Source organism: Lipotes vexillifer, unplaced genomic scaffold (genome assembly GCF_000442215.2).
Source record: "Lipotes vexillifer unplaced genomic scaffold, Lipotes_vexillifer_v1.1 scaffold905, whole genome shotgun sequence".
Classification (NCBI taxonomy): Eukaryota; Metazoa; Chordata; class Mammalia; order Artiodactyla; family Lipotidae; genus Lipotes; species Lipotes vexillifer.
In genome coordinates, this window is record NW_006796034.1 from 568,998 (window position 1) to 579,696 (window position 10,699).

The 10,699-nt window shown below is 48.5% G+C and overlaps 1 non-coding gene across 1 annotated transcript; it reads left to right on the top strand.

Annotated features, from left to right (window-relative positions):
- The first annotated feature begins 10,389 nt into the window (after positions 1–10,389).
- TRNAR-UCU (transfer RNA arginine (anticodon UCU)) lies at positions 10,390–10,474 on the top strand. Its single transcript is given in 2 exon segments — positions 10,390–10,426; positions 10,439–10,474. It is a non-coding gene; the product is annotated as a tRNA-Arg (tRNA).
- Positions 10,475–10,699: the final 225 nt, after the last annotated feature.

Consider the following 10,699-nt stretch of genomic DNA (forward strand, 5'->3'; position numbering starts at 1 on the left):
ACCCTGCCTTAAAGGGAGGGGGTGTGCTCATCTTGCTTCTCCCTCTATACTACTGACTGGAGTGTGGACATAAAGGCTGGAATCTGAGCTGCTATCTTTGTTCATGCAGTGGAAGCCACATGTTGAGGACGGGGAAGTAACAAGATCAAAGAAGTCTGGATCCTTGATGATCCTGAAATTGCTCTATCAGCTATGGAGGGCTCACTTCCAAACTTTGTTACCTAAAACAGAATGAAGTTTAAACCTCTCTTGTTTGGGGCTTTCTGTCACTTCCAGCGGAACTTCACTGATAACCTTCCTCCCTGCTTCTCCTTCTGCATTCCCCTCGACTCCAGTGAGCCTCTGTGCACCCAGCCCTTGCTCCTGGTCTCTCTTCCCATTGCACCCCTTTGTTGCTCCCAGCTTTCACCTCCAGATTTACTCAAGAGCCATATTCATCCATTCTCAGTTTGATCTACTTTGAATTCTGATTGATACCTGCTCCAAGATCCATTTGTTGCAGCTCTGAGTCTATCAGGTCCTGCTCCTTCCAGATTCCCAGCCAATCAGGCTCTAGCCAGTCCTATGCGCAAGCCATATCAGTTGGGTTCTAAACATTTCTTTGTAACCCAGTTTGCAACGTGGAGCCATGTTCTCCCAGGCTAGGTACTGTCTGTAATGACCCATACAGTGTGGGTACCAGCCCAGCAGAGTGGAGGTCTGACCAATGGGAATGGACCCTGGCCCTCACTTGAGGCACTACCAGCTAGGTATATGGGTCATATACCCATGGTCATATTTTACCTGAAGAATTCATCCATCTATTCATCTATCCATCCATCCATGTATCCATCCATCAGTTCATTCAACACTTGCATGAGTCATTTCATGGCTCCAGCACGGAATCTGCTGTGACAATACCCTGGAGGTCTTTCCATTTATCGTTATTGTTTACCACAGGCTGAAAAATGACAAATCCTTGGCCACCAAGGAGGATAACTCAGAGAAAGAGACAGGAAGGGCTGGCCCCTCTCTTTATTTCTTTACATCTTCGCATTGCTAGTGTTGGAGAACTTGATATTAACTAGCCCTTCAAATGAATTCAAATGTGAATTCATTGGTATAATGGTGGGGTCACATATATACAACCAAATTGTCAGGGATCCGAAAGTAAACCCTTTGTATTCAAGGGCAGATATTCCAGAACAAGGAGGGGAATTTCAGTCAGCATATTTGATACTGCCTGACCCTGTCTACCTGACACCTTGAAGATATAACAAAATGCATAGAGTGGATTCTTTCAAGGGGAAAGTGGACAAGGACCAAAGAACAGTAAAACAAGGACCATTCCAGTGGATCTCCATGTCCTTCAGATGAACTGGGATAAATTCTGAGTCTAGTCCCAAATTTCTGAGTCATGACTGTAAACCTCATATGAGGATGGAAGCTTCCAACTCAGTCAAAGTAACTTAGTGTGAGAAGGGCAAAACTGAATCACTTCAACTATCTTCCTTTTCAGAATATTTGTTGATTGGAGTGGAGGAGGAAGAGTATGTCTGTCATATTTAGAGGGGGCAGAAAGTAACATTAAAGATGCTGTGGAAGCCAGCCTCTCCCAGATGGACCCACCTCCTGTTATTCACACCCTTGTGTAGTCCCCTCCCACATTGTATTAGAGTTGATCTGTGTGACCAATAGAACACAGAAGTGATGGTATGTGACTTCTGTGGCTAGGTCATAAAAGACATGTGGTTTCCCCTTCTCTCGTAGATCATTCACTCTGGGGGATGCAGCCCTGTGGAGAGGGCTGCAGTGAGGAACTGAGCCCTCCTGCCAACAGCCATATGAATGAGTCATCTTGGAAGCAGATCCTCCTACCCCAGTCAAACCTTTAGGTAATCATAGCCCCAAACAGCTTCAAGAGAGACCCTGAGTGTAAACCACTCAGCCAATCGGCTCCCTGACCCACAGAAACTGTGCAATAATACATTTTTGTGGTTTCAAGCTGCTAAGGTCTGGGATAATTAGTTAACGCAGCCACAGGTAACTATTACACCCCTTACTGTCAGTCAGTGTATGTCAGCAGCTCAGTTAATTCTCACGACAATCTTGTGAAACAGAAATGATTTTCTCCATCTCAGAGGTGTGAAAATAGGTTCAGAGAGGTCAAGTAATTTCCCAGGGTCATACAACTGCCTTCAAGTCCCTCTAAACCATGCTGCCCCACGCAGTCATGCCTCTGTGAGACTTTCTCCTCCTCCCCCCACTGACCTACAGAGGCGAACCAGGCTGTTCTGATACTGGCCTCAGGTTTAATGGTGAGATTATACGATCATAGGATGGGGAGTAGATGAGGGTTTGAAAACTACCACTGCCTGCAAAAATCGTATTCTTACATACCTTGTAAAGCAGTTTCAAGAACTTGGCAGAGATGAGGGGAAACAAATGGCATTCTAAAATAATGGCAAATAAACAAAAGAACTAAAAATTGGACAGTGTTTCTAGTTAAAGTCAGAAAGTTGATGACACACAACAAGACCTCCATTGGGACAAAGGATTGTTGGTGTCATTTGTGGAGCTATGACACAGACATGCCATGGAGAAACAGTTGAAGCCCTGAAAGCTTGAACACCTCTGGCTGGAGGATTTTATCAGTCACCTTGGGAGCCCAGGTGTGGTCTACCTGTGTCAGATGGAAGAAGACAGCCTGGAGTGATTCTGCTGCCTGTTCTGGAGTGGACTCGACTGAGGTTCTGTGGGACATCAGTAGCAATAGACCTTTTCTTCCCCACTTCCCCGCACAGTGGAAAGTAAGAGGGCACAGTTTCCTCTGAGGTCATTTTTTTGGCCAATAAATCAGATTGATTCAGAGCTTTTTTTTCCTTTTGCGGTACGCGGGCCTCTCACTGTCGTGGCCTCTCCCGTTGCGGGCGCAGGCTCAGCGGCCATGGCTCACGGGCCCAGCCACTCCGCGGCATGTGGGATCTTCCCGGACCGGGGGACGAACCCGTGTCTTCTGCATCGGCAGGCAGACTCTCAACCACTGCGCCACCAGGTAAGCCCTGATTCAGAGCTTTCTGATGGAGTTTTGAGATCTGCTTATTAAGGACTTAATGCTTAAGGACTTAATGCTAATAACAGAAGACAAGTGGATTAATAAGGGTTTGAATACCTAAGCCCCAAACCAGTGCTTCTGAAACTTTAATGCAAATAAATCACCTGGGACATCTATTAAAACGCAGATTTGGATTCAGCAGGGCAGGGGTGGGGCCTGAGGTCCTGCATTTCTAACCAGCTCTCAGGTGATGCTGACCTCCTGGGCCATGGTCAGCATTTTAGCAGGAAGGGCAGAAAGCACTTGTTCTCAAACTTGCTTGCTTATGAGAATCACCTGGGGTGGTTAAAAAACTAATGATGCCAGGGCCCCACCCCCAGAAAGTCTGCTTTAATGGGTCTCAGGTGCATCCTGGGCATCAGGATTCTAGTGTGTGGCAGAGTTTCAGGACACTGGTCTAACAAGCTTGTTCCCAGTTGCTTGCTGGTTCCCTCCTGATCCCTTCCCTGCTGAGAAGCAGCTGCAGTGCAGGGTAACTGGGGACTTGGGGCAGGTACCTGGACCCATCCTGCTTCATTCTCTGTGGCTCGCCTTCCCAGCCCAGGACGGGGGGCAATGACTCTGCTCATTGACGCCCCTCAGGGGGTCAAGAGAAGGATGGAGCACATTCATGTATTCACGGAGAACTCAGTATAGTGTCTGGCACTATGCGTTATTACTTCATGATTACTCTCGCCTGCTAAAGACTTAAGATTAGTTAAGTTTTAACAGATGGTTATCCATTGTAGGCCAGGAGTGGGGAAATGCCTTTGTTTGGCAAGAACTTGGAAGGAAGAGAAGTGGGTCTGAGTGGATGGAATTCAACACCTACTCCCACAAACTGGGTAATTGAAAGCAGAATTAAGACACCGAAGATCAACTTCTACTCCCACAAGATCATTCATGCAACATTTCTGGACTGCCCACTCTGTACAGGACATGGTGCTAAGCATTGGGGAGAATTGCCTAAATTAGAAAGCAAGGATATTTAGCCTTCTAGAACTTCTGGTTAAAAAAGACAAGCTAGGGAATTCCCTGCTGGTCCAGTGGTTAGGACTCCACGCTTTCACTGCTGTGGGCCTGGGTTTGATCCCCAGTTGGGGAACTAAGGTCCCATAAGTCACGTGGCACAGCCCCCCCCCCAAAAAAAGGACAAGCTAGGCACGTGGTCCAGTAGCTTCCTGATTGCCTACAGGACTCATCCACTTACTCAACCAATATTTAAAGGCGCTTGCTGTGATCTATCCACAAGAAGGCATGTTCCTTCCCCCCAAGATGCTTACAGTCTCAGAGAGGATCCAGAAAACAGACAGAAAATTATATGACTCCCAAGGTGCTTTGGGAGCCCAGGAGAGGAGCCCCTCCCCCGCAGCAGACCAGACTGAAGAAGGTGGTCTGGGAAAGCTCGTGGAGGAGGTGGCATGGGCTGATCAACTTCAGGTCCCCATAGCCTTGCATTCAAAGTCCTTTGGGATCTTTTTCCCACTGACTCTCTCAGCTGTTATCTCCTGGCAAGTCAAGCTCACTTCCATGTACCTATCCACGCTCTCCTGTCTTTGCTCAAGATTGCAGGGTACATGGGAGCAAGGAACGCATTTGTCTTCCTCACCACAGTGTCCCCAGAGACCAGCAGAGACCCTGGCATTTAACTGTGCTCACTGCTTAAATGCATAAATGTGCTTTCTGCCAGCTCGAAGGCTGTGCATCTTTGAAGATCCAGGTCAGGCCAGGTTTGGCCTTTGTCTAGCTGTCTCGACAGCAGGTAGTGACTGCCACCTACAGGATGGTCCTATATCCTACCTGAACTCTTCCAGGCTTGGAAGCCTGCTCAGCAGCCCTAGTCAACCAGCCACGAGGTCTGGAATCATTGGTGCTGCCATCCTCGGACACCGTATACCTGCTTCTGCCTTAGTTTCCCTTTGTGACTAGACCCCGTTCTCTGAATACCAGCCTACTGGTCCAAGACTTTCAACCAGCTCTTCTCAAACCCTTCCCTTTGGGGACTGGATCATGTTCCATTTATCCTCAGCTGTGATTCTTGCCCTCCTGTGAATGGGCTGATGGCACAGAACCGGAACTGATCCAAGCCTGACTTTGTGACCAGTGCCCTGAACCCCAGTGACCTTCTCCACCACTGCCTGCTGCATCCAAGGCCAAGTTAGCTGGAGCCTTTTAGACACGGCGCACCGGACTGCCCAGCTGCTACCATTTCCCCAGCCCTGTCTTAGCTTCTTCTTCCATCCCTCCAGTCTGTTTGCTAACCCTTACCTGGAATTCCTTGCATGCAAGTTGGCCCTAGGTTACGTAGCTTTTTCCAAATGCGGTCTTCCTCCCTGCTTCGCCCGCTCAGGATGTAATCTCAGTCTCTCTCCCTGTGCCTGTCTCACTTGGACACTTTTTTACCTTGCACCACAGTTGTCTGTGTACCTGTGTCATCATTTCTACCAGGCAGTAAGCCAGGCACATGTCTTTTTCTTTTGTATGGATATGTCAACTAGACCCTCAATCACTGCTTGTTGAAGAGATGAAGTCGTAAGACAACACCAAGCACAAATCAAATGAGATGTAACAGTCTCCCTGACCCTTGGGCCTCATTCCATTCAGCCTGTATATCACCCCCCTACATGAACCATTCTAAAACACAGCCATTCTCATGCCAAAAGAAACTGTAGCTCCCCATTGGCTATTGCATGAAATCCACGTGCCTCATCCTGAATCAAGCTTGCCCCAGCCCCTTTGCCACATGTGGCCTCAATCCGACTTGCCCAACCTCCTGACACTTCAACCCCCTCACCCTAGCTGTACTTTCTTCAGGACCCATTTGTCCCTCTTTTCTGTGTTAATATCGAAATTTCTTCATCCTGGCACTTTTTTTTTTCCCTTCGCCTATTCCCATCTTGCCACCTAGTTTAGTTACTGGCCTGGCTGAAACTCAGCGCTAAGATTTTTAGGATGAAAAAAGCCATCATTCAAATGTTGTGAGCAGATTTTGTCTGGCAAGAGAAGAGTCTTCACAAGTCCTTCAGGGAAAGATTGTTTTCCCCTTGTTTTGGGAAACCACGTGGTTGGACACATGAAAATAAGAATCCACCCAAGGTTCTGCGGGGAGAACCGTGAGGGAACCATGAAGCTGGAGGTAGATGTTTTCAGTCTGAGAAGCTGAGCCGTCTGTTTGGTACATCATGTAGATGTGATGTCTATAGCTGAGTAGGAGTTGGGTAAGGAGGCGGAGAATGTTTCTTGGGTTGCAACAAATTTAACTGATGCTGTATCTGAACTTTGGTTTGTTCCTGCAGGATGTGAGATTTCTTTATTGAGAGTTGCTTGCTAATAATAACAACAAACAGTTGCTACACACTTACCATGTGCCAGAACAGAGAGAAACCCTTGCAAGGATTAACTCCTATCATAACAACTTTAGGATTTTTCGGATGAGGAAAAGAAGGCTCAGAAAAGTTAAAGATCATGCCTTACAATTAGAGGCAGAACCAAGATATGAACACCAGGAGTCTGACTCCAGAGCCTATGCTCCTAACCTCTACTCTCAAGAGTCTTTGATTTTTAAAAATCTCATCCTTTAGCAGCCACATAGCAGACAGGGAGATCAGGTCAGTGCTTTGTGACCACCTAGAGGGGTGGGATAGGGAGGGTGGGAGGGAGACGCAAGAGGGAAGGGATATGGGGATATATGTATACGTATAGCTGATTCACTTTGTTCTACAGCAGAAACTAACACAACATTGTAAAGCAATTATACTCCGATAAAGAGGTTAAAAAAAAATCTCACCCTTTAAAAATTTCTTTTTAAAAAGATAATTAGTATAGTATTTAGTATATGCTTATTACTTGGAAATGCAAACTAAAAAATGTTTTACTGGTAGGGATACCCAATCACATTTTGCCACTTTTTCATATGTCATCTTGCATTATTTTGCTTATTGTTTCATATTCACAGGTATTTCTTCCAAGGAATCTGAAGTATTCTTGAAGGTAGGGATTATGTCTTAAACTTCCACTTTATCTCCCACAGTAGGTCCAAATGTATCCTCCCTAAATACTCATTGAATTGAATTAAACTGGTACTCCAACGACCTTCTCCCTCTGGAGCAAAGCAAAGCAAGTGAAAATATTATAGAAATATATAGAAATAAAAAATATATAGAAATACAGTAGATTTCTAGAGCTTCTGGGGAAGGCTGAAGCTGCTTCCAAGCTCTGCAAATAGAACACAGGAATTTAAAAATAATCCTTCTGTACAAACATGAAAAATGTTATTGCAGACTCCCAGAGGTGTGTAATGGATTTGAACTTTAAAACAGCAAGATTAAGTAGCGCTTAATTTAGGGAACTCAAATTGCAAACTGCAGCGATCGGCCCACTCACAGGCGGTTACAGTCCATGCTTTGGCTCCCTCTGTCGGTAGAAAGGAAGAGGTGTTGTTTTTTGTTTTTGTGTTTTTTTCCTGCAGGAATTCTTGGTTCAGGTTGTGTGATGGCTGCTGTTCACGGCATGCACTGCCTGAGAAAATTCAGCTCTTAGATTTAGGAAAGGGGAAAAGAAAACCTACTGGATCTTTCTCCTTAGATGGTAACTAAATACACATTTTTATTCCTTTTACATACTACCATTGCTGCCTCTAAAGCCAGACTCATTACAAACCACTTATTAATTGTCAGAGAACACACAGAGTTTGTTCTGCCATGGCTTTCCCAGGCTTCTAACTGTAAGGCGTAAAAAGTACAACCTGATTGCTCACAGAGTTGGTCACACAAGCCTGGTTTTCCCACACTGTCTGCTAACCCCATATCTTGGCAATGTTTTTCATGACATAGACAAGGCGTTTTGATCTCAACTAGTGAAAGGAATCAAATATCTAAAAATTCTTTGTTTGATTTATTAAGTGGAATTAAGGACACACGCATCTTTCCTTAGCATGTGATTTCTTTCTCAATTCCCCCTTCCCAGAACTTTTACATATGAGTCTGAATTGTTACTTAGTCATATCAATGGCTCATCATTTGAGATTTGACTCCAATGCCCTCAGGAGAATTCCTTTGTATGGTATTCCAAGGAAGCATTAAGCATCACTGTCCCCTGTTTCAGCCATGTGCAATTTCAGGGACCAGTGAAGACTCAGATGCCACTAGTGCCTGGCACATTTCAGAGTTCAAAAAAGATTTGTTTAAACAAATACAATTTGAAGTCATTTTCTATTTTAAGGGTTAATTTTGTATATGTCAGAATTCTTCCTTCCTGCATGTGAGAATATTTGTTTTATTTCAATAATCTTAAAGGGGGCATAACAATGTTTTACATAAAATGCTTACTGTCAAGGAACTTTATGTATTATGGTAGAATGAAAGAGACATGCCTGGCATCAATCAGGGCTCTGCCACTGTTTGGAGAGGCAATGAACGTGGGCCCTTAGCATCCTTGCACATTCTTGCTGAGTGTGCTAAGAATGTAAGATCCTGCTCATTTGGGCCATTATTCAGGGTTTTGTTTGCAGTGGGCAACCTTGAGGGATGAGGGAATGTCCCTCTGTGGGACAAAGAGCAGGTCTGCTTACTGCTTGCTATAAACTGGTAGTTCCCCCAAGCTCCGCATTCCTCTTCTATAATGCCACCCATTTTGTGTGCAAGCATCCATCTGGGCCCACCTGCTTCGTTCCTGGGAGAACTGGGGTTCGGAGAACCGACACGATCATGTTGACACTCTGGCTAATGCTTCTGCTGTGATAGTCTTTCATCTCTGACCCAGGAGTCTTCTGTGTTGTCAACATCCATGAAACTGTGACGAGCTGACACGTTAGCCTGCACGTAGGGTAAAATAGCAGATTCCTCAAAGTTCTTGACACACACCAGGGAGGTGTCCCTACACAAGTTATTCAAACTCCTTCAGCTGCAGTTTCCCTTCCTTATAAAGAGGACAATAGTATCTGGCTCATGGCATTGTTGTGGGGTGAGGTTAAATAAGAATGTACAGATCCCGACTCCACTAGACCCTTCCTGGAAGCTCCCTTCCCTCTTTAGAACACGGACGGAGACTGCTTTGCTTTGATGCCTGATGTAGCTGGGCAGCGTGGAACGGAGTGGACCACAGGGCACAGCAGCAGCTCCGCAATTTCTACGTAGGCGGGGCTCGGAAAACCGCAAGCCGATTGGAGCGGGGACCAGGAGTTTTGTATGCAGAGGCGTTTGCAAGGCAGCCACGCGATTTTACTTAGATCGTCTCTTTCAAGTGGCTTCGGGGTCTTACTGATGCGAATTACAGGAGCACTGAAAAATACCCCCTCGGACCGACCCTCTGATTCGTGGCGACCGCGCCCTTTCGAGCAGCGGGTAGCTCGTCCGGACTCCGGCTGCGCCGCCTCCTTCGGATGCCCGCTGCCTCCGGAAAGCCGCGCGGCCACGCTCGGGCGCGCGCCCCCCGACCGCACACGCCCGCTCACGCACGCTCCCGGCGCTCCCACGCGCGCAGGCCCTTCACCGGCGCCGCCCACGCAGCCTCGTGCTCCGGACGTGCGGGCTCCGCTGCTGCGCGGCGCTCGCGGAGGCAGCTGCCGGAGCTGGGATGAGCTATCGGAGGATGCTGCAGCGCGGGGCGCGTCGCCCCCCCTCAGTCCACCAGAGCCCGGATACCTCAGAAATTCGGCTCTGGGTCTGTGGGGAGCGAAATGCAACCCAAACACCGTTTTACCGAACCCCGCGCAAATAAACACGCACAGGCACTCACACAGACGTCGCCGCGACCCGCGCTTGCCGCGGCGGATCCCGGCCGCGGAGCCCGGGACCCGGGAGGGGCCGCTGCCCACGCCTCAAAGTCCAAGGGGTCGCTGCTCGGGATCGGCCGCTAAAAGGTGCGACGTAAGTGCCCGGCGTCACCTGCTCGGCTTAACGGCTCAACGGCGAGCCTGGGGCCTGCATCGCCGGGGCGGGGCCAGGCCGGGCGGAACCGGCCGCGGGAGAGCGGGTAGGCTGGGGCGATCAGGCAGGAAGGGAGCTGGGGAGGAAGAGCGCGGGCGTGATTTGTCCTGCGCGGCCAGGTACGGCGGTGCCCAGGGCGGGCCGGAGACCGGGCTGCGGCTGTCCTCAGACGCCCCAGCCTGCACCCGGCGGACTCGCGCCCGCCCTTCGCTTGCAAGACTCGCCGGTTTCGTTAAGAGGCGGTCTCCGGGTGAGGACGGGCGCTTGCGGCCGGTGTCTGTCAGTGCCCTGGCCTCTGCGATACAGACCGACGGCTTAGGGGGTAGTGGGAAGGGCGCGGGGCCGTCGCCTCTGGCTTAACAGAGCAGATGCGCAGAGAGTCCAACAGGTGGCTCCGTGGCGCAATGGATAGCGCATTGGACTTCTAGAGGTTGAAGACATTCAAAGGTTCCGGGTTCGAGTCCCGGCGGAGTCGCAGTTTTTCCCCTAGTATGTAATTTATTTTCTACACCTGTCATTTCTCTCATTTTCCTAAAGGGTTGAACTGGCCACGCATCCTCTGCCCACTGCCTTCGGCTACTGCAGCTCTTTCACCTCTAGCCGCTCGCACCTCTAGTCTCTCCTTCCCCCTGCTTCCCTGGCTCAGTGGCTCTGGGCCTGGGCCCTGCAGACTTCGGAGCCGGATCCGGGAACTGGGAAG